The sequence below is a fragment of the Lemur catta genome, chromosome 1 (genome assembly GCF_020740605.2).
Source record: "Lemur catta isolate mLemCat1 chromosome 1, mLemCat1.pri, whole genome shotgun sequence".
NCBI lineage: Eukaryota > Metazoa > Chordata > Mammalia > Primates > Lemuridae > Lemur > Lemur catta.
In genome coordinates, this window is record NC_059128.1 from 52,653,733 (window position 1) to 52,679,058 (window position 25,326).

Below are 25,326 nucleotides of genomic sequence, written 5' to 3' on the forward strand. Positions count from 1 at the left end.
GCAACAGAGTGAGACTCTGTCTCAAAAAAATAAAGAAAGAAAGAAAGAAGAAGAGACATCAGGGATGCACACAGATGTAGAAAAGGCCATGTGAGGACACAGCAAGAAGGCAACCATCAGCAAGCTAAAAACAGAGGCCTCAGGAGAAACTAAACCTGCCAACCCCTTAATCTTGGACTTTTAGCCTCCAAACCTGTTAGAAAATAAATTTCTGTTGTTTAAGCCACCAAGCCTATGGTATTTTATTATGGTAGCCCTAGAAAACTAGTATACCCACAAATCCAATTTTGAGGACAGCAGTTCTAATTTCTCTAAATTAGAAGCTAAAAAATGTTTAGTGTACTAAAAACCGATAGTTTCATATTCAAAGTATTTTAACATTGAATCAGATCCTTTGATTTGCCAAAAGTTGTCACATATTATAAATTAATCTCTATGACCTACACATGCAAAGTTCATATTAAATAAACAAATAAGGTTTTAAACTGACATCACCCTAAAAATTATAATTTGGATAATTTTGATACTTAGCAGTATTATCAAAAGCATTTTAAATTAGGTATGTTCATCCCTGAGGTAACCCAAGTCTCTAGTGTGAATCACAGAGAAGATATTAGTAGGCAAACAGATTGCTAAATATGAACAGATATTAAAGTCTGTTAGGGGTACATAGAACAACAGAATATAAGAACAGTAATCATCATCATCATCATAAACAGTTATATAAGGCTTACAGCATACAAGGCACTCTTCTAAACACATTTAACATACGAATAAATTTAATCATCACAACAACCACATATAGTTATCTTCATTTTAAGAGGGGCACAGAGAAATTAAGTAATTTATTCAAAGTCACAAACAAAAGTATGGAAGCCAGGCTGAAATCCTCGTGTCTATGTTCTTAACCACTACGCTACATGGCTGTCTATCCCTAATTTCTTCATTTAGGCTCACATCTCTAAGATAAAGGTAAAACTTCAAAGAAAAATACATTGACCCCAACTACATATTACTTTTCATATTTTAATCACTAGCCTTAAAATAATTTAATTTTCTAATCATCAAAGTTTCTATTTTATACATACTCTCAGCATTAGCACCTGTAAGAATAATCCATCTGTCCTTATTTTCCTTTTATAAACTTATAAAATATATTTACCAACAATAAAATGTTAGACTTTGTCAATCCATTGCAAAAATATATCAGATAGTACTATAAAACTATACAGATGAAACATTACATTTCATATGCAGTCTTCATTTTTAAATCTACAAAATTATTCTGCACCTTCTTGATCTGCTAATTGTAATTCGCCAGATGCACCCAGCCTTTTAATGGTATGCCTAACTTTAAAAAAGAAAGAAAACCCCTAAAGAAAGTACATTTGGGCCACTCCGTTGCATTTGCTCATCAACATCTTTTGTGTCTTAAGTGAGCATTAGATGAGAGATGGAACTTTCTGATTGTTTCATAGATAACAATGCATATAAACGTAGGTCTATTTCTGTAATTTGGCCACATGCAGGATATAGACATATTAAACAGCTTTAACAGGATTCTTGTTTTTTTTAAAAAAAAAATATGTACAGCTGTTCTGTTATGCCTATGAATTACATACAACATGGTAGAGCCAACAATATGTTATTCTAGCAAAGCATTGCCATTACCACACTTTCTCAGATATAGCTTTGTAGCCTTCCAAAAAAGGGGGCTTTTTTCCAACTTTCATTCGGATTTGTGGAATCCATGTTATAGAATGAAATCTATAATGAAATTCCATTCCTTCCCACTGATTGTGTTCTCTCTCAGTCCTAGTCTCGGGTCTTTCTTATAAATACACCTTTCTGTGGTATTGTATTCTGCCCTTAAAACTAAAAGCTTTATTTTGTGCAGTTGGCAGCAGCCTCTAAGGTAAGTCCCAATGATCCTTACCTCTTAGCGCTAACATCCCTATGTAATCCCCTCCCTTGGAATGTGAGCTGAAATATTGACAGAATAGAATATGGCAGAAGTGATGGCATGTCACTTCCAAGATTACATTACGAAGACTGTGGTTTCTGCCATGGGTGGTCACTCTCTCTCTTCTTCTCGTCCTCATTGAAGGAAACCACCTAGATGATGAAAGCTATCCTACAGAGACCCGGTTGGCAAGGTCCTGAGGGAGGCCTCCAGCCAATAGCCAGCAAGGAACTGAGGCCCTCAATCCAAAAGCCTATGAGGAACTGAATTCTGCCAACGATCACATGAGTGAGCTTGGAAGTGAGCCAGCAGCCCAGCCGATGGTTTTACTCAAATCGCATGAGAGACCTTGAGGACCCAGCTAAACTGTGCCCAGATTCCTGACCTTCAGGATTATAAAATAACAAATGTTGTTTTAAGCTACTAAATTTGGAATTAATTTGTTACACAGCAATAGATTACTAATACGTTTTGTATACCATATTCAACGCTGTACATTTACTAGGTGTGTTGCTGCCCCTAAAGAATTAGGACTCGATGACCAAGGAGGGAAAGGGAACTATGATGTGGAGAAAACATGGATTTGGAAATCAAATAGATTTAACTTAGATTTTTTTTGGCCCTGTCACTTAATAGCAATGTAGTTTTAGGAAAGTTACTTAACAATTTAGACTCAATTTGGTCCTTTGGTAAATGCAAGAGTGTTAACTTTTTTTACAAGTATTTTTTCTATAGATTAGGAACAAGGAATGTAAAGAACCCAGCAAAGTGTCTGACACTGGAGACAAAAATGGCAGCTTTATTATTATTAGAAAATGATTGCCAGTATTGTATGAAAACAAAACTCAAGCCATTGCTTAGGAATTCTGTTCAGTTCTACAGTTAGTCCCACCTTATTTGTAACAGGTCCTGAAGTAGTTGCTGGGCTGGAGCCTCTACTTTCAAGAAACTGAGAGACAAATAGGAAAACAGAGGAGTAAAAAAATAATGATAAAATGGTACAGTCAGTTCTAAATAAAAAGCTACACAAAGGTGATACAATAGAGGAGTAATACAGTGTATGCAAAGGTGATATGATAGAGGGTGATTCATTCTGCTGGGAGTATCAGAAGGCAACACAGAGAAGGAATGTCTCAACAAAAGTGTCCTAGGGGAACAATGGGGACATTACATTAGAGGGAACAGGAAAAGACGTAAAGGTTTTGAAGAGTAGGAAGTATTTGGGAAACTACAAAAAGTTCAGTGTTGCCGAAATATGTGTGGGTAGGAGTGGTCAGTGAGAAAGATAGAGAAGAGCACAGGATATGTATCAAGGAGGGCCTTACGCTCCAAACTAAGTTTGGATTTCATTCCACGACTGAGATGGAATTGCTGAAGGATTTTAAGCAAGTAAGTTTTGCATTTTTGAACAAGAACTCTGGTACCAATGAAAAAAGTGGATCGAGATGTAAGAAGTTGAGCCTGGAAACTGTCATGGTTGTCACCAAAGGAAATGATGCGAGTCTGAGCTTGGATAGTGGGAATGGAAAGAATGGGGTGGATTCCAGAGATATTTATGAGGACATTGATCACTGTGGAAGATGAGACAGAAAGGGAAATCGTGGCTGACCTTCAGGTTTCTCTAAAGGGAAAAGAAAAAATTGGCTCAGGAAAGAGAAAGGCACAAAAGTGAGAGGGAGTAGCTAAAGACGGAATGGGTTCTCTTGTTTCATGCCCAAAAGAACTTTTTCTTTTCCCCCCAAATCACTGAAACATATTTCTATATAGGCACTTTAAATTGAGTTATAAAGCTGAAAAATCTAGAATATTAAAATCCAGTCAGACATTACTTTACTAAGCTTCTACTTATTTTCAAATGAGCACAATTAGATAAAACTACTTAGTCTTCTGCCTCTAGCTTTGCATCTGCCTAAAGAAATCATATATGCTTCATTTTTCTTGAGCAATTACAAAACATCTCCATTTTTAAAAGGGAAGAAAAATCTAATTTGAGAATATTTTCTTTTCTCAAATGGCAGTTGACTATTTTTTAAAGTGATGATAGCAAAGTCAATTACATTATCTTTATGGTAAACAATTCTCAGGCATACAACACAACCACATCCCCACCGAATGTTCACAACTCTGAAAGCAGGCTTCCCCCTCTTTGATATCTACTTTCCTTCTAAAGAATCTTATACCAAAGATCTGACAAACTAAGTGAATAACATACACAGCCATCCAAATTACAGCCAAGAAATCCACTTTCATGTTAATTGAGGCAAGAGGATTTTCCTATTGAAGTAGCAACACAATTACCAATTATCAGCTTTAATTGTCTCAGTAAAGCTGGAAAAAAACCTAGCTAGAAAAAAACAAGTTCTTAGAAATTCAGAAAGTAGTTTCCTGTATATCTTGTACCTTGAAGAAGAGGATTTCTCAATCCAAATAGCTCTTTCTGCAATCTGAAAATAGAGCACTACAACAAAGGAGGGACAGTCTGATTGCAAATAATGAGAGCTATCTGCCCTCTGCCTGGTGTCTGGGCAGAGAGCAGTTGGAGAATAAGACAGAATATGTCTCATATTTTATTTAATCAGGGATAGACGAGATTGATTATATAGGCATACGTTAAGAGAAATAATATTTTAATAATATTCTCACTGATGAATCTGAAATTAATTGAACAAGATGGAAAAAACTTTGTAGGCAAGCAGAAATACTTTGAAATCCTCTCTCATCTCCCTTCACTACTTGGAACATGACCATTCTAAAGCAGAAAGGTCTAAACTTCCAGACTTATCCTTATAGGTGCTTTTCTGATCTAGCTTAGGGAACAGAGACATTACTTTTTTAGTCTAGGCTAGTGTTTGATGATATCCCTCCTTCCCCACATATCTCTTTTCAATTAGGCCTTTGTGGTCCTGAAAAGACCTAGATTCTCCTTAGACTTATTAATGTTAGACAGCATGTGATCCTCAGCATTTTTTTTTCACTGCCGGCATCCAATCATCCTTCCCAACAATTCTTCCATTTCCTTTGAGAAAATCTTTCTCTTTCCTCGGGTACAGTCTCAGTGGAACTGCAATTAAGGTGCCCTGCTCCAGCCCTTGATAGAAGTCAAAGAAGAGTCCCACTGAGCTATCAGATTCTTCCTTTACCTGTCCTCCCATTCCTCCCACGGCCTGGAGGTGGATCCTATCAAACTCTTTACCTTAGGACTTTTATCTACCATGAATTCACTTTAGTGAATTTACCTTCTGAGCCTGGTTCTCTAAACTTTCCAACAACTTCAGGATCGCTCTGAGATTCTTCCTCCCACCAATAAAAGAAAAAAATCTCTTTGCTTAAATTATCTAAAGTTGGTTTCTTCTCCTTGCAATTCAAAAACAATGATATAGTCATAACATTGGAAATGCTGTTAACAGTTTTTCAACTTTTAGAATCAACCTAAAACCAAACCCAAAACACAAATCTAGCCATAGAAAAGACTTTTAATGGTAATAACTTGGAATACATAGAAGGTGCTGTTGCAGGACATTCCTACTAGGCTTCCAAAGATCTCTGTAAACTGTGGCTTTTTTAACAGCAAATGATACAAGCAGACTGAAGAGGATCAGAAAATCTGATGATGCTGGTAGTTTCCAATTAATGGAGCTGTTACTTCTTATCTTCCCAACATTCAATTAAGCTTCACTAAGTCTCTTGACATCAGATAAACTTAAATTATCTGTTAGCTGCCTAAGCACAGTTCCTAGACTTAATTTCCCTTAGCCGTTTCCTGGCAACTTTTACTTGTCTCCTCTGAGCATCTCAGATGATGGATTCATAGGCAGAGTGGAGCATCCCTGAAAGGTTTGGCTGAGTTTCATCAACTAGCAAAAGCATACATCCCATTTTATTGACTCTACATTGCTCATGGTCTGTTACCCATAAGAATTCACTCTGAACAGGTGCTTGTGCAGCTGCATCCTCAGATGCCCCAAATTGGAGCCAGGTTTCTCCCACCAGCAGTCTCACTCCAAGTGAAAGGTAGCAGCTGGAGACAAAGAAGAGTAAAATTGCTAATGTCTTCCTTTCACATCAACAGGAATCAAGATACTGACAAGTCTGAAAGAACAATCAATAGGAGCATGAAAGATTAAACAATCAAAATTAAATATCTGAAGAACTAAAATTAATATCATATTTATTATAAATAATGAGAAGGGAGATAAAGTAGAGATAAAGTAAATAAAATTTTTTATAGTTATAAGTTTAAAGCTTTATTAGTTTTCTATTGGTGCATCACAAATTGCTACAAACGTAGCAGCTTCAAACAACACAAATTTATTATCTGACAGTTTCTGTAGATCAGGTGTCTGGCTATGGGTTAGCTGGATCTTCTGCTCAGGGTCTCACCATGCTGAAATCAAGCTGTCAACCAGGGATCTCATCTTATCTGAGACTTGGGATCCTTTTTCAAACTGTCTGGTTGTTGGCAGAATTCATAACATTGCAGGTGTATGACTGAAGTCCCCATTCTCTTGCTAGCTGTCGGTGAGATATCAATGTCCACTACTAAAGTCCACCCACAGGTCCTAGCCATGTAGCCCTCTTCTTTCAAGACATGGCAGCTTACTTCTTCAAGGCTGGTAGGAGAATCCTTTTCTGGAAAGGCTCAATCCTTCTTTTAAGGGCTCACCTGAATAAACCAGGCCCACCCAAGATAATCTCCTTTGCATTAATTGAAAGTCAACTGATAACATAATCATTGGAGTGACAGCCCTTCATATCCACAGGTCCATCTACCCTCAAGATGAGGGGATAATACGGAGTGTGAACACCATTGGGGAGGCAACCTTGGACGCCATCTTAGAATTATCCTGCCCACCACGATAGTCATCATCTAAAGTAGATAATACTCAAACATATTTAGACTTTTTCACAACTAGAAAAACACAGTTAAACATAGGTTGCTTCTGAGGAATAAACATGGGCAGGGAGAAAAGACTGATGCTTTTATGTACTCTTTGGGGCTTTTTTTACCCTGTGATATACATATATTATTTGGATAAAAGCAAAGGACAAAAAAAAAGCCATTTTACTGACCCTGTCCATGGCAATTAACAAATCACATGGTTTATTTTCATTTTACCCATCTTCTAAAACTGTGCACGCCCCTAACTTCTTAAAGCCCCCTCTTCCTCTAACTTCCAGACACAACCTTTTCCTATTTTTTCTCCTACCTTTCATACTAGTTCTTTCTTTTCAGTTTTATTTTATATTACTTGAGAAATAATGCTATTGTAGAAAATTTAGAAACCACAGACAGGGGTAGTGAAAAAATTCCACCTTCACGAGCTCATTTTCCTGTTCCTCTCTTAAGTGTGCCAGATACTTTGGGTTAATTCTTTGGACTTATTCTCTTCTTCCTCTACGTAGTCTCCATGGATGATTTTATCCATCCCTGTGGCTTCAACTATCTTCTACATGCTGATGATTTTCAGATATATATTTGTACCCCTGACCTCTTTCCTGAGTTCCACACACATATTTTCAACTCTTCCTGGATATCTCTAACTACTTATCCCACTAGTATCTCAAACTTAATGTTTAGATTTAATTTATTATTTGCTACCACCAAAACTTTTCCTTGTCATATTTCCTATATCAGTTGATAGCATGGCCATTTATTCAGTCTCTCAAACTATAAACTTTGGAGTTGTCTGCCACAACCTGCCAATTCCTTACCCTTCATAGTCACCAAGATCTCTTGACCATGTATCAGAATAGCTCCATATCTGGCACCATCTCTGATGCCACACCTTGGCCAAGCCTTGTATCTCTTAACATATTTCCATCTTCTGATCTCCTTCCTACTAATCTGTCCTCCAAGCTCCTACAGGGTTGTCTTCCTAAAAACCAAATGTGATTATGCCACTTCTTGGTTGAAAACTCAACTTCTCCTCAGTTTCTCTGGGATAAAATCCAACCCAACTCTCATCCTCATCTGCATTCACTCCTCATCCCTCTCCTGGTCCTCCCTCTCTTACCTCTCTCCCATGCAAACACAATCTATCTTCTACACATACTAAAGTTCTTATCATTTGATAAATAAGCCATGTTTTTTATAATTACTTAATTTTACACATGCAGTCCTCATTGCCTACAATGTTCTAGCCTCATATCCACCTACTTTGTCTTCCTTTTCCTTCTCCCTCTCAACTTCTTGTACACTGCTCCTTCAAATAGTGAGTCTTTCACTATTTGATGAATACACCTATCCTTTGACAACCCTCTGTCTTTTTATGTATTTTTCTCTCTACATGGAATGCATTTATCAAATTTATACTCATTTTTCAAGACCCAGCTCAAGTGATGCCTCCTCTAGGATGGATTTCCTCATCTCTTCACAAATAATACATTCTCTTCCCTCACAGCACATAGTTCTTAATATGATTACTATATTTTAAATTATCATTTAACTTATCTTCCCCACTCAACCAAGACCATCTTCCAAACAGAGAACCTCTATTATTTATATCCATATCCTCAGTACCAAACATAATTTTTGGCACAAATTAGGTACACAATAAATGTTTTATAAAACAAAATTAACTCACACATATATGTCCATTTGATTTTTGAAAAATGTGACACCACTATAGTATAGATCCATATGGATAGTTCCATATCCTGTATGGAAAAGTGAATCTTGCCCTTATTTCATACCTATGAAAAATCAGTTAGAGGTGGATTATAAAGCTAAATGTGAAAGTTTAAAATAAAAGTTCTAGAAGACAAATTTGCAAAGCAACCTTATGATCTTGAAGTAGGCAAAGACTACTTTAACAGAACACAAAACGTATTAACTACAAAAGAAAAGATTGATAAATACAATAAAATTAAATACTTTTGGTGCAGATGCAACTAAGAAAATTAAAAGGCAAGTTACAGAGTGGAAAGGTATTAGCAATACATATATCCAACAAAGAAGTTGCATGAACTATAAATCAATTTTTTAAAAAAGAAAACAGACAACCCAATAGGAAAAAAATGATCAAATGACTCAACAGAAAAACTCACTTCACAGAAAAAAATTCAAATAATTTATATGAATATGAAAAAAATATTCAATCTCATTATTCATCACAGAAATACAAATCAAACTCACAAATGAGATATTACCCACCTACCACTTTGACTAAAATTAAAAAGACTGACAACATCAAAGGTTGATGAGATTATGGGGCAAAAGGAATGCTCATATACTCCTAGTGACGGTTTAGAATGGTACAACTTCTCTGCAACTGTTTGGCAGTACCTACTAAAACTGAACACGCTCATACCCTATGATTCAATATTTTTACTTTTAGTCTATACTCACAGATAGGCATACATATATGTACTGAAGAGTATGGACAAAAAGGCTTGTAGAAGCACTATTTGTAATAGTCCAAAACTTTTTTTTTTCTTTTTTTTTTATTTATTTCAGCTCTTCATGGGAGTAGTCCAAAACTTGAAACAAAAAATGTCATTCACCAACAGAATGGATAAATGAATTATGGTATATTCACAAAATAGAACATTATACACCAATGAAAATTAAAGAACTACTACATGGAAAAAACATTAATAAATTCACAAACAAGATATTGAACAATAAGAAATGAAGAAAAACAAACTTTTAAAAAACGTTGAACAAAATAAACCAGACACAAAAGAGTATATACCATATGGTTCTATTTACATAAATTTCAAGGAACAGGCAAAACTTATCTGTAGCATTTGAAGTCAGAGAGGGTGTAGTGGTTGAGAGGCAACACAAAAGGAACTTCTTAGAGAACTAATAATGTATTCATGATCCTGGTGCTGTTTACATGGTTTTATACACTGTGAAAATTCAGCAAGCGCCACATTTTTCCTGGTTCTCCAGCTTGCAGATAGCAGATCATGAGATTTCTTGGCCTCCATAACCATGTGAGCCAATTCCCATAATAAATCTTCTTCTCTCTTGTATATATCTATACCTATCACAATAAAAAATATCTATATCTATCTATCTATCTATCTATATATATCTCCCCTATGGTTTCTATTTCTCTGTAAAACTAATATGTTTCTCTTATTTTCCAACAGTAGTAATAATCATGAATTGTCCTAAAAGATATATTTTAGGTTAATAATATATTGGCATTATCGGAGTAAGCTATTTAAATCAAAGCAAAAAAAAATTTACTATTGACAAGAGTTGGTTAGAAGTAGTATTTAAAGAATAAATTCCCTAAGCCTTAACAGCCTAAGATTTTTATTCTCAACCTCGTTTTAATCAGTTTACTTCCACTTTCCACTTTCTAATAATTTGAAATCATCCCTTCTTCATTCAATTCTGCCCCCCACCCCAACACACACCTTTTTTTCTTCCATTGGAGTAATTTTTAGGTAAGAAATTGGAACCAATTCTGGTTAGTCAAAGTCAAAATATAAACTTGTTAATGAGATACTAGGATAATTGACAGAATTCAAGAAAAATCTGAAAACATAATACCCAGGATGGGTAAGAAAAAGGGCAACTCTGAAGATCTCAAAAACGGGAGTTCATGGGTTCTATTTAAGAGCAATGCCATTGATCTGACTCAGTTCCCAAAAATTCTAGTCTGTCTCAATTCTAAATTTTGTATTTTTTGATAGAAAGAATCTAATTGACCAAGGGTAGATCAGATATACCCTCCTAGATAAGTCAGTTATAGCCAGAATGCCAAGGTCACTGTATAGATGTGATCACTGCGTGCCCGCTGCATGTGCTGAAAATTATTTCAGGTGATAGGCAATTCTTCTGAGATGGACGGTGATCATACAAGGTGTCTACTACAGATAGCATCATACACTTAACCATCTTTGCTCATTTATTTGTTGTAAATTGATACAATTTTAACTTTTATGACTTTTTTCATTATGAAGGATCATTCATAGGTTTTTCTGACAAATACTCAACAGGTTTTATAAATCAGTAAAAGAAAATAGCTAAAATCAATAACTAAAAAGCAATCATATTCATTTGCAACAACTCAAATCTGGCATGTTTCTAGAATTAGGCTAACAGTAAAATTAACCAAAGTTCAGAGAAAACAAATTACCTTTGGTTGAAATAAATATAATTCAAAGTGTTAAACTCCAACAAAGAAATGGTAATAAAAATTTTAAAGCACCATTTATATTATTTATAAATAAAAGAAAGTCAACAATTATGGTTTAATAAAATGGCAAACTCCCAGAATTAAAAGAGCAGATTGAATACTTTGAAATAGTCTCGCTTATGTATGATTTAGGATTGTGTTATTTCTGTATCCCTGAATCTATGTTCATCAAAACAATTTTAAGATCACTGGATCAGTTTTAAAGTATTTGTATCTACCCAGAAAATGGTGTCACATTGATAGAACAAAGTCAAGTCACTACTGGCTCTCACCACTTCCACATAAACTTAAATATTGGTGTTAATCTAAAACAATAATTCCTCTCCTATAAATTAGGTTATTGTGAGGACCACACCTGGACTAGATCAACTCTTGAGACCATATAATTTAGACTTTAAAAGTTAGGCATTATGATTTTGAAAGTACAAAGGCAAACAGAAATTTAGGGATACACGAGGTAAAATACACAAGATACAATGCTCTGGATCACTAAGATGTGTGGTAAGAAAAAAGAAGACAAGTACATGTGCACATGAGTTAATGGAAATAAGCTGTGTTGTGCTCTGAGACAAGTTAAACCAGTAAAATTAAAATATTGGGATAGTGTGTTTTTTAAATTTCATTATTTTACTCATTTCTTCATTCTTTCATTGGACAGATAGATATGGATAGATATGCGTAGATAGACAGACTATATCCTTCCACAGAACTGGTTCACTTTAACTTCACAGCTTAGTCTGTTTTATGCCACTATAACAGAATGCAACGGACTGAGCAATTTATAATAAGCAGAAATTTATTTGGTTCAAGGTTCTGGAAGCTGGGTAGTCCAGGACTGTGGTGCTGGCATCTGATGAGGGTCTTCATGCTGCATCATTCTATGGTAGAAAGCTGAACAAGAGAGGCTGAGGACAAAAGATCAAATTTGCAGCTTCAACCACTTTTATAATCAGCATTAATCCATTAATGAAGGTGGAGCCTGCATGACCTAAATACCTCCCATTAGGCCCCACCTCCCAACATTGTTGCATTGAGGATTAACTTCCCAATATGTGAACTCTGGAAGACACATTCAAACCATGGTAATTGCTGAGATCAAGAAAGTCCAACACAGGTTAAGTCTCTGGAAGGAGTAACAATTCAGAGCCTCCTCCACACAAGTCTTTCATGTGAATAGCTTATTTTTTTAATAAATGATAAAGGGACAGGGTACAGTATAATCTCACCACTTTGGGAGGCCAAGGCAGGAGGATCATTTGAGGCTAGGAGTTCAAGACCAGCCTGGGCAATATAATGAGACTCCATCTCTACAAAAATAAGAGAAATTAGCCAAGTAATGGCACATGCCTATAGTCCCAGCTACTCAGGAGGCTGAGGCAGGAGGATTTCTTGAGCCCAGGAGTTGGAGGCTGCAGTGAGCTATATGATCACACCACTGCACTCTACCCTAGGCAACAGAGTGAGACCTTGTCTCTGAAAAATAAATAAATGACAAAGAAAGAAAGTAAATTTTTGAGACCAAACTTGAAGGTTTCTATCTTAAATTTAAGGGTGCTGTAGGAAGAAAGATGCCAAAGGAACAATGCTGATCTCAGAGATTTTCAAATTAATCACCTCAAACTGAATTTTTATAATTGGCATCTATATTCTGTCTTTCAAAAGTAAATTCTTAACTTAATCTGGCTTGATTTCAAGTTCAGAAATGTCAATTATATCACCTAAACTTGTGAGTCTGGGCTAAAGTGAAACATTTTAATTTAAAGCCTAATCCTTTGTACTAAGTAGGTAGTTCCCAAATGGCTCTCCACAGGCCAGTGAGGCTTTGATGAAGTTTTCACTAGTCTAAAGCAAAATGAAAAAAATAAGGGCAATGCAGCAAGTTTTTCATAAAGCTAAACTTAGTTCATTTTTATTGTTATAAGTAATACATATGTTATAATTAATTTTTGACATAATATGTCATTATTATTAACAAAATAATAGTACACACTAAATAGTAAACACTATATAGTATATACAGCTATGATACAACTCTAAATTTTCTACTAATTAACAAATCAGTAAGATAATTCTACTAGTCTGAATTCAGCAAAAAGGTAGAAACCATACCAGTCACTTAAACAGAGAGAACGTAATACAAAGAATTGAAAACTGGAAAAATAAAAGAGAACTCTAAGATATCACAGAAGCAGGAAGCAGGTACCACTCCTAGAGTTGGGGAAGAGGTTGTTAAAACTTAGAAATGTAGAGGAAGGACCCCATGGGGACCCAAACCTCTGAAGAGGTGATGACTCTTGCCTGGTGCTTATGTTAGGGGCCAAAGGGAATTGCACATGATAAAACTTTTTCTGCAAATGTTGGAGAATCTGCATTCCAGTTTCAGATAACCTACAGGAGGAAACTGTAGATTCCTGATAATCACAGGAACAGAAAGAAAGCAGGAAGAAAGCTGGAAGCCCACAGGAAGGAGCAAGTCTCTTCTTTCTCCTCCAGCCTTCTAGTCTCCTTCCTACACCCTCCACGGGCAGAGCTAAATAGGAAGCAGCTGACAAAGTTGAAACGGAGTCTGCAGAGTCCCAGCCCCACCATCACAGGGCCAAGTATAAAAGGGCTTAAGAATTTAAGAAATGGGCCGGGCCCCGTGGCTCACGCCTGTAATCCTAGCACTCTGGGAGGCCAAAGCAGGAGGACTGTTTGAGTTCAGGAGTTTGAGACCAGCCTGAGCAAGAGCGAGACTCTGTCTCTACTAAACATAGAAAGAAATTAGCTGGACTAACTAAAAATATATAGAAAAAATTAGCCGGGCATGGTGGCACATGCCTGTAGTCCCAGCTACTCAGGAGGCTGAGGCAGGATTGCTTGAGCCTAGGAGTTTGAGGTTGTTGTGAGCTAGGCTGACACCATGGCACTCTAGCCCGGGCAACAGAGTGAGACTCTGTCTCAAAAAAAAAAAAAAAAAAAGAATTTAAGAACTTACTTTTACTCAGCAATGTTGGTCTTTTTTAATTAAAATTTTACTTATCTATAAAATAACAGTGACATCATTTGCAGAAACTTTATGGGGATTTCAGTTCTCATCTTATTTTTAATGTGATTAATAAGAATAAAGACATCTGGAACACTTTTCCCCCTTCAAAATACTCTTAATTACACAGTCTCATTTGATCCCCACATAGCAGATGATTGGAAATATTCCTAGGTTTCTTTGTTGAAAATTCTACTTCTTAGAAAACAGAGCAACCAATAAGGAAATTGCTATTCTGAACCTAATTCTATCACACAAAGAGAGACGAATTACAGAAGTGAAGTGACAGGGACCCTGAGACAAAGCAAACATTCCATCTCTCACCTTTGGATCCATGTCTCCAGAGAGGGAAATGCTGGGCTGCTCTCTAGGAGCCATGCTGTCACTTCCAGAATATTTTTTTAATATTCTTCAACAATGCCCTCCCCTTTGAAACTTCAACAACTATATATAAACACTGTTCTTTTCTCATCCTGATCACTGTCATTACCAACCTTCAAATCACTCCCAAACGTACATTAAGACTCCAGGCATCTCGGGGAGTGATGTTAGCAAGATAGCCAACTAGAACTATCCAGCACTCATCCCCCCTGACAAAAAAGGACCAAAACAATGAATAACAACTATATTACAATGAAAGTGACTGAGTATCAAAATGTTTAGCCTTTCCAATTAAATCAGAATCTCGGGTGGCCAGGACATGTATTTTTTAAAGCTCTCTAGGTACAAATAATGTGCAGTTAGACTGAGAACTGCTGCTCTATGTAGATAAAATCTATGCTTCTAGCTCTGACTTCTCTTCTGATCCCTTGTTCCACATTTACAAATTTGTTGGACATTTCTCTTGAATCCCACCAGTATTTTCACTTGAAAATCCAAAATTGAACTCATTACTTTCCCATGTATTAACATATATATATATATTCTTCTTTTCCTTCTATACTTTTATTAATGGAAACCTCTTTCTCATGACCCAGGAGGGAAACCTCAGAATAATCTGACTCTTCTCTCTTCCTTGCTATTGGCATCCAACTAGTTGTTAAGAACTACTGAGTCCAGCTATCCTTATTATAACCCTCATACCTGGTTCCTCTCAGTCCCTTTGTCACCAAGTTACAGCAATCCTTTACGACGTCTCATCGGTCCTGTTATATCAGCCCACCAATCTAATTTGATCTCTAGTTTTCCAACTCCAGATCATCCAAAAGATGCTAGTGTCATCTTCATACTACAGAGTTCTCACGTGACCCCTTTGCTCAAGGATCTTCACGGCTTCCAACCATCTACAAAAGGAAATCCAAATGACTTAGTCTGGCACTCAAGGCCTTTCCAGTCATATTTTCCTCTGCTCCATTTTAGTTGCTGTTCATTCTAACCAAACTGAAATACTTGCAATTTGTCCACACATGCCTCGGAATTTCCTACTTCCATGACTATGGACTACCTTTTCTCCCTTTTCTGAATGTTCAAAAACCATTTATCCTTCAAAGCCCAGTTTAAGCTAGAATTCCTCCTGAATTCTCTCAGGCATAGGATAATAAATCTCTCCCACAACTAATTCCAAAAGTATTTTATGTATACTTTTTTATGACATTCATTTCCTACCTATATAATAATTGTGTGTATACTTTGTCTCTAATAGACCAATGCTATCTTTGTATATAAGGTTTATGTATGATCTTAGCACAGTGTCTCGATGATATTCAAATGTTTCTTTTAATTAGAGAAGAAACTAGAAGTAGTATAGCATAAATGTTAAGAGATCAGACTTAATTAATTACTTAATTTTTTAGAGACAGGATTTTGATCTGTTGCCCAGGCTGTAGTGCAGTGGCATGATCATAGCTCACTGCAGCCTCGAACTCCTGGCCTTAAGCAATCCTCCTGCCTTAGCCTCCTAAGTAGCTAGGACTATAGGTGCACACTACTACACCTGGCTAATTTTTAAAATTTTTTTGTCAAGACAGGGTCTCACTATATTGTCCAGGCTGGTCTCAAACTCCTGGCTTCAAGCAATCCTCCCACCTCGGCTTCCCAAAGTTCTGGGATTACAGACCTGAGCCACCACATCCGGCCAAAATCAGATTTTTGACTTCAGTGTCAAATACAGTTTGGTTCAAATCTCAACTTCACCATGTTCTTGTTCTGTGACCTGACTTTGAGCCGATAATTTTCCTAGCAAGAGATCTCAGCTATGAAAGTAGCTATGATAATAGTATGAAACTAATAGGACATAACTACCTAACTATTTGGGTAGTTATGAGACTTAGATCATTCATATAAAGAGATAATCACCATGACTCACATATAAGTTCTTAACTGTTAGATATTTCTAATAGACACTGGTCATTCAGCATGCATTCTAACTCATTCTAATATAATGAGGCTAGAAAGCTAAAAATTATTTCCCAATCCCTTGCACCTAGGGTTCTAGATTTTATTTAAGTTCCTGCAATCAGATGTTAAACTTGGATTTGGCATCCATTTCTGTTGGCATGGCTTACAACTGCAGTGGCACAGTCTGAAACAGCTGCTGTAGCACAGATTTCCTAACTTAGTAGGTTATTTTATGCTCATAGCAAAGGCTCTGGAGCTTCCTGCTTATGGCAAAGGCATAATTCCTTGACAGCCAGTGTGGCTTTGGGAACCATTCCTGGAAGCTCAACCTAGACTCTGTAAGCCATTTAATACTCTATGATAACCTCTTTCTGTTTAAACTAGCTAGAGTTTTATTTTCCACAACTGAACACTGACCAAAATATTACTGTTATTATTTCTTCCAGAGAAAACTTCCAGCTGGGAAGAAAAAGATTTGTGACCAGGATGGCAATCCAGAGGCAGATTTCACCCAGCATATTTGACTTGAAGTTATTGCAGGCAATAATCACACTCGTAAAGAATGATACACACGATTTGTAATGGGCTTCAGTGAGCATTTAAGGTGTTGAAATTTGGTGTAGCATTTAAAATATATATCTGAATTTCTTGACTATACTTTAGGAAAACATCATGCCACTGCTTTGCAATATATTCCTTCCTATAAACATATCAGTATTTTTCCACATAAACATTTTCAAGGAACAGTAACTACTCATTGTATGCACCTGCAGGCCCTGGAAAAGTCAAACACTGGGTTTGAACTCCAATACGAAGCATAAGAGAACTCAGAATGTAGGCCTCTTTTCTGCTAGGGCCTTGGCACTGCTCTGTCTGAATTTATCTGCTCTTTTTCCTTTCTTCACCTCTGTGCCTTTGAGCAGCTCTCAGTATCATACCCTCTACCTTTAACCCTACTTCAAGTAGTGAATGATGAACATCTGAGAAATCTGTGTGCCGCTCTCCATGGCTTTGACTTCTACGATCCCACAATTATTTTCTAGGTGAACAAACAATAGCCATAAAATAGATCCAGTAAATTTTTGTGTCAAAGCATCTGGCAGCAACAAATATTTATTGAGTGCCAAAAGTATAAAGGAATCCAGGTGGTTGAGATACACATCAAAAAAATAGACCTATTTCCTGCTCTTACCTGACAGGCACTGGCTATTTCACTTCTGAGTATTTCTACTTACTTGTAATGTCACTGAGATCCAACTAGAACAATAACAAAAAGCACAGATGCAGACCTTAATCTAAGATGTGTTTCTGTACCTATAAAACAAAACCCACCTAAAATCCCTTTTACTATAATAAGTAATTCTCCCCTCCCCCGCCCCCAGAGTTTACTCAGACCTGGAAAAGTCTGGAATTTAGTGTGCACAAAAACTAACAAAATAAATCTTCTATGGAAATTTTTAATATCTTGATAAGGGTTTGGGTAACCCAGGCATATACACTTGTCAAAATTTATCTAGTGGTACACTTAAGATTTGGATTTCACGGTATGTAAATTTTATGTCAAAAAAAAAACCAGGAACTGAAAACAAATATCAAACTCCAGCTGATTGTGTGCATGCTAAAATGTCTAGGAGTAAGGTATACTAATGCCTACAACTTACTGTGAAATGTGTCATAAAATAAGATGGATGGGTGGATAAGGCAAATATAATACAACATTAACAATAGTAGAAACTAGCTCATAGATTCTATCTTCCAATTTTTCTTTATTTTGAAAATTGTCATAATAAAAGTTTAGGGGACAGGGGAAAGTCCCCTATAGCAAACCAATCACAAATTGCAAATTGGCACTAATCCTAGGACCACACTGAGTCACACAAAGAACCCTGCTGTACTTTGAATGTGTCCCCGAAAGGTCATGTCACGGTTCTGTCCATGAACTTTAAAGTGTTTCTCCAGTTCTTGGGTTCTGGGCTTCGAGGAATCACAAGCCTTGGCCCATGCAACAGAGGGAGATGGCAGACACTCCGCAAGTATGCGTGGAGAATTTATTGTAAGGAAAGTTTAAGGATACAAAGCGAAAGTACATTTCCTAAGAGGAAATGGGTCTGTCTCCACGAATGGAGAAGACGATGTCTTCTTCTAGGTTTTCCCTTTTATATGCTAGTAGTATATGTTGATGTAAAGGTCAGTTATAATTATGTATGACTATATGTCATGGGTTTGGGGGTCTGGATTTTTCTAGGTATGGATGTAACTCAAAGGTTATGTTCCAGACATTCCTTTCTCCTATATGTGTGATGGGGAAAATCACCGTTTATGGTGTTTTTCTATTTTCTGATTGGTGATCCCTGTTCCATGGTCTAATTACCCCATTCTTTAAGACTGAAATAACTGTTTTCCCTGGTTATTTTTCTGTAACTATTTCATTCTTATTGTTTTTCTTTAACTGTTTCCTCCTTCTTGTTTTTTTGTTCCTATCATTCCATTCTCTCTTGTTTTTCTGTCCCTAACATTCATGTGTTAGAAGTTTAATCACCAGTGCAGCAGTGTGGGGAGGTAGGAGCTTTTAGGTATGAGGCTTTGCTCTCATGAATGAATTAATGCCGTGATTGCAGGAGTGGGTTAGTTATCATTGGAGTAGGTTCCCGATAAAAGGATGAGTTTGGCCCCCTTTCCACTCTTAGCTATGTTCTCTTGCCAGGTGATGCTTTTTGCCATGACTGCAAGCAAGTCCTCACCAGAAGCAGCCCCACAATCTTGGGCTCCCAGATCTGTGAGCCAAATAAATTTCTATTCTTTATAAATTATCCATTCTGTAGTATTCTGTTATAGCAGCATAAAATGGACTGAGACAAACCCTAGGGGAAAGCAAAACCAAAACCAACAACAGCAAATAAGGCAAATACTGATGGTCAGATCATGGAAGGAGCTGGGATTTTCTATTCATACAGAAGGTATCACTCTGCTTAGGAAAAACTTGCAGCCATTAGGATATTTTTAATTAAAAAAATCTTCAGGGAAATATTTTTTACATTGAAAACACTGTTTTGCTTTTTATTTCATGGTAATAAACTGACACCATTGCCTTTTGGCAATAGAGGGAGAGGAAGATTGGGGAGGGGAATTGTGCTAAGTGAAGGACCCTACCAGAGAGCACCTTGGTGGGCTGGGAGCAGGGAGAGGAGAGAAAGAGGAGGGAGAAAGGGAGGGGAAAGAGGTGACGTGAGGGAGGGATAGGGAGAGGAGAGGGAGAAAAAATTGAAGTTACAGGGCTGAGCAGGGGAGAAGAAGAGCCAATCCGATAATAGCTGAAAATAGGGAATTCAGTAAAATTCCATGATGGTGGGTGGCCAAAGCACATTTCGAGCTCAGAGAGGCTGCCTAATCTATTAGAGGTAAACTCTGCTGCTATCCTTCTAAATCTTCACTAAAGGCACTTAAACTCATGAATGTTTTATGTGAATGGGCTTTTAGTGGACATCAAGCAGGGAACTCAGTTTTGTTTCTGGGTCAGCGCTGCACAGAAATCTTGAGTAGGGCTTCAGACTCCCACAGGCCTTGCAACCAGAGGCATCGAAGTCAATTTTATGTAGATCTCTGGGGCTCAGAATGAATGAGAAGTGGGGGAGGAATCAGACATCAGCTTATTCAAGGAAAATCTGGCTCACAGAGAAAAAAAATTTCAAAACCACTTGTTCTTATCCATTTTTAACCCAGAAGACCCTCATTACCAGCTTTGGAAATTCAGGAAAATCATTTTCATCATTCGATCAGTCTTTTTTCATGGGGTAACACTGCCACCTACTGGTATTTGTAAAAAATACTATTTATAATAGTTTTAAACTTGGAATTCTTTGGAAGCTTTAAAGAGTCTTTCATTTACTGACAAATTCTTTCCTTGTATGGGAACACAAATTTGCGTAAGTTCTTTGCCTGAAAAGACTTTATCATCTTAACAGAAATCTTAACAAAAACACCTTCTTTACTCTCAGAATTCAAGTACCATTTAAACAGTAAAACCTTTTTTGACAGCAGAACCCCATCCTTCTTAGGCAGAATTGATCACTCCCTACTTTGGGCCCTACTGCATCCTATAGGTATTTCTTTCTTAGCACATACAATATACTATTGTACTTTACTACAGTGTGTCTCCCATAAATAGGCCATAAGCTTCTTAAAATTCAAGAATTGTATATTTTCTGCATTTATATTCCCAGCACCTAGAACAGAATCTGTACATTGTAGCTGACTAATAAGTGTACAATAAATGAATAAATAAATGACAATGAGGCAAAAAGTATAAGCATAGCAAATATCACTTTATGTAATAATACAAACTTTTATTAATAAAAAAAATTTTATTTTCATTCCAGATATGCACATTATGTACTTCCTTGTATATATGACTTTTACCTTGCCCAATAAACTTATATTTTACAAAATTCATATACATGAAATCAGAATAAGGAACAAATATGAATTTAGATTTTCCATTAGCATATAATTCATAACTTTTTAAAAAATTATTATTTTTTTTTTTTTTTTGAGACAGAGTCTCCCTCTGTTGCCCAGGCTAGAGTGCCATGACGTCAGCCTAGCTCACAGCAACCTCAAACTCCTGGGCTCAAGCAATCCAACTGCCTCAGCCTCCTGAGTAGCTGGGACTACAGGCATGTGCCACCATGCCCGGCTAATTTTTCTCTATATATTTTCAGCTGTCCATATAATTTCTTTCTATTTTTAGTAGAGACGGGGTCTCGCTCTTGCTCAGGCTGGTCTCGAACTCTAGAGCTCAAACAATCCGCCTGCCTCGGCCTCCCAGAGTGCTAGAATTACAGGTGTGAGCCACCGCGCCCAGCCCATAACCTCTTAATTATCACAGGATAATATAAAACAAGATACTCATGAACTCTGTCATCAACAATTAAGAAAAGCAACTAAGAAGAACATTCAGCATAAATAAATTTTATTTATTTGATAACGACTCAACATTGCTGAGGTACAAAGAGACCTGTATTATTTAAATTAATCATATTATTTACACAACCTAGAAACACAAACATACTTGAGTTTGTGATCTACTGAGATCCCCATGTCAATTCTGGAGAACTCCAGGGCATCCAGGCCTCTCTTGGGAACTTGATTTCCCTGCAGGGAGAAGACACTGGCCCTCAACCAAGTCTCCTTTCTGAATTTAAACAAAAAGGACTAAAGTGTGCTCTTCATCATCAGAACTCTCTGAGAAGGCACTTCAGGGAGCATAGCTACTCACCTTGAGTCAGAAAGGGTCAAAGTGTGGGTGGTAGGGAGCTAAACTGGTGACACGGCCCTATTTCACAATGCAATTCCCATAGAGGTCTGAACATACACATTCCTAGCAGATAATCTGCACACCTGTTTCACTGAGCAAAATCTGATGTGAATTCCTGTACATTCTTCCCATTTGCCTCAGATTTTCTATTTTCCATCCATCCCTTTCCTTCCCATCTTTTTTCCCAAGGCTAAACTCATCCCTTCCCGGTTATATAAATTCTGAGACCTTAATTCATGAACCACCTTCTTCAGTCTTCCTCCTTTTCCTCTTTACCAGTTCCTCCCTACACACTAACACACAAAGTCCCTTCTGTCTTGGGGGGAAAAGAGTCTTCCATGAGTCCTGTTTCTGAGAAGCCCAGTGACATATCCTAAATTCTTTTTCCTTTTATTGCCAACCTTCATAAAAGACTACCTGCTGCCACAATTCTATTCTTCCTTTTATGGCACAATTCCTTGAAATCTAAGTTTTCCTAGCATCATACCTTGGTACCACTTTCCCCAAAATTACCAGTAACTTCTAAGTTGCCAAATTCAGTTACTCCTGCTCAACTTGTGAAGCTTTAGGCAACAGTGATTACTTCTCTTTACTGATACATGCTTGTCCCACTTTTGCACTCCCAACCTCTTCCCACTCTCTTCAACAGTTCTCTCAGTTTCTTTCCCTGGAGCCTCTTCTGCCTTCTATCCCTAAAATAGAAGGTAGAAGATATACTAAACAGTTTAGTCCTCATCTTATTCTCACTTGACATGTTCTTCCTTAGGGATTTCATCTATTATTTTTGTCTTTCTTTCCTTCATTGATTTAACAAAGATCTATTATTAGCCAGCCATGTGACAGGTACTTTTCCTGGAGCTTGTGATTCAGCAGTGAATAAGACTGACAAGATCCCCATTATCAAGAGCTTATATTTTAGTGTGTATATATATTAGAGGAGGAAGGGTGAGCAACAACAGATACTAAAGTAATCAAAAGGCAAATAAACATGAACGTATCAAAATAAACTTTGCAACTGAGCCTTGTCATTAGAAGGCTCTATGTGTTTAGATCTTCCAACCATGGCATAAGTCAGCCCCAGTGTATCTAGCCATGGAACTTTCCAGTTGAGGTTTCTATGTGTGCATGTGGATAGAGGCTCAAAGTGAGCCTCCCAAACTGAGACTCTAGCTCTAACTCACAGCCAGATTTCAGAGAGGTCCCTAATGCCAAAGGCCTTGTCAGCCAGGTAGCATTACTAGGCTGTTACCAAACTGTAGGAGAAGCCAGTAACTCTAATCCAAATGCTGACAGAGAGAGCAGAGGCCAACAAAGGACATCACCATGGCAACCAGAGGAGCCTTGGGACAACATGCAAATCTGAGAATACTGCCTCCCTCAAGCCTTAAGATCATAGAAGCCACCCCTATACTACATACCCAGACGCCATCTTAGAGGGAGAAGCTATCTGAGACCCTGAGCAATTATTCCAAAACAATAAGTAAGCATCATTGAAAAGGAAATGTTTAAATTCTTACATGAGGCTAAGTTTTAGACCTGATTAAATCGATTTCCTTGAATTTCTGCTACTGTTATTTATTTCAAAGAAATTGTTCCCCCACAGCCCCAATCCCCTAATAACCAGCAGGTTGAGGATGGTAATGGGTGTATTCGAGCAGTGATAACCAAATTTTCTCTGTGTTTCTCAGTTATAAAATGGGTAAGTTTATGACATGGCTGTGTCTGTCTCTAATTCTGACTCCTTGAGTTTCATACCAGCATTTCTAATAGTCTTCTGGTCTAAAATAAAGTATATCTCTCCAACCTATAGAGCAACTTTTTCCTTAATCCCTTGCCTCAATTAAAATAAATCTCTGATCTTCCTAAATCAATCAGATTAGAAACTTTAGGGTCTCCAAAATCTCACAATCCCAACTTGAAATTCCACTCAGATATCATCATTTATTTACATTCTCACTGCCACTCTGCTAGCACAGGGCCTCAACTCTCATTTAAAAGACTGCCAAACCTCTTAACTGGTTTTCCTAGGAAAAGGGCATGAGAATGAGCCTATGGGAGTGGACACAAAGTATGGGGATCGTTGTATCTCATATTAACACCTATCAGAGAACAACCACCACGAAGAAGGCACTAAACAACCAAGTAAGCAGAATACTAACCAATTGAAATCATCCAAGCACAATCACAATTGCAAAGATGTGGAACCAACCCAAGTGCCCATCAACTCATGAGTGGATAAAGATAATGCAGCTCATATATATACCCTGGAGTACTACTCAGCCATAAAAAGGAATGAAATAATGTCATTTGCAGCAACTTGGATGGAACTGGAAACGATTATCCTAAGTCAAATATCTCAGGAATGGAAAACTAAGCACCATATGTTCTCACTAATAAGTGGGAACTAAACAATGGGTACACACAGGCGCAAAGAGATATAAAGATCATTGGAAACCAAGAAGGGGGATGGTGGGAGGGGAAATATGGGATAAAAACTTACCTATTGGGTACAATGAACACTATTCTGGTGATGAGCAGACCAAAAGCCCCACCATAAGCATTATACAAGGTATCCATGTAACAAAAACATTTGTACACACTTAATATTTTCAATTTTTTTAAAAAAGGAAAAGAAAAGAATGGAAACAAAAATTATATCTGACTATATGACATTCTAGAAAAGGCAAAATTATGGAGACAGTAAAAAGATCAGTGGTTGCCAGAGGTTCTGCTTCCTCCCAGGGGAGGGAGGGATAAATACATGGAGCACCTAAGATTTTTAGGGCAGTGAAACTATTCTGTTTGGCTTTTCTCTTCTGGTCCAGGCTTTTTGGCAGCCTCAGGTTATGGTGTACACATGGCCAAGTCCAAGAACCACACTACACACAACCAGTCCCAAAAGTGGCACAGAAATGGCATCAACAAACCCTGATCACAAAGACATGAATCTCTTAAGGGGGTAGACCTGAGGTTCCTGAGGAATATATGCTTTGCCAAGAAGCACAAGAGGAGCCTGAAGGAGATGCAGGCCAACACCACCAAGACCATGAAAGCACATGCTGAAGCTATCAAGGCCTTGTAAAGCCCAAGGAAGTTAACGCCAAGATCCCAAAGGGCATGAGCCACAAGCTCAGTTGACTTTCCTATATTGCCCACCCCAACCTTGGGAAGCTGCTCATGCGCACGTGGCCAAGGGTCTCAGGCCCTGCCTGCCAGAGGCCAAGGATCAAACCAAGGTCCAGTCTGTGGTTTTAGCTGCAGCTCCAGCTTCAGTTCCAGCTCAGGCTCCAAAAAGTGCCCAGGCCCCCACGAAGGCTCCAGAGTAGAGGCCTTAGTCTACCAACATGAGGACAGAAGGACTGGTGTGAACCCTGGGCTGGTGTCTGCATGGGGCTGGGATCCTCCTGTGCTATTTGTACAAATATACCTGAGGCAGGAGGAAAAAAAAAAAACAACTATTCTGTTTGATACTATGATGGTGTATGATGGCAAATACATGTCATTACATGTACATTTTTCAAAACCTACA

The 25,326-nt window shown here is 37.5% G+C and overlaps 1 pseudogene; it reads left to right on the top strand.

Moving 5' to 3' along the window:
- Positions 1–24,654: 24,654 nt before the first annotated feature.
- LOC123649833 lies at positions 24,655–25,123 on the top strand (annotated as a pseudogene).
- Positions 25,124–25,326: the final 203 nt, after the last annotated feature.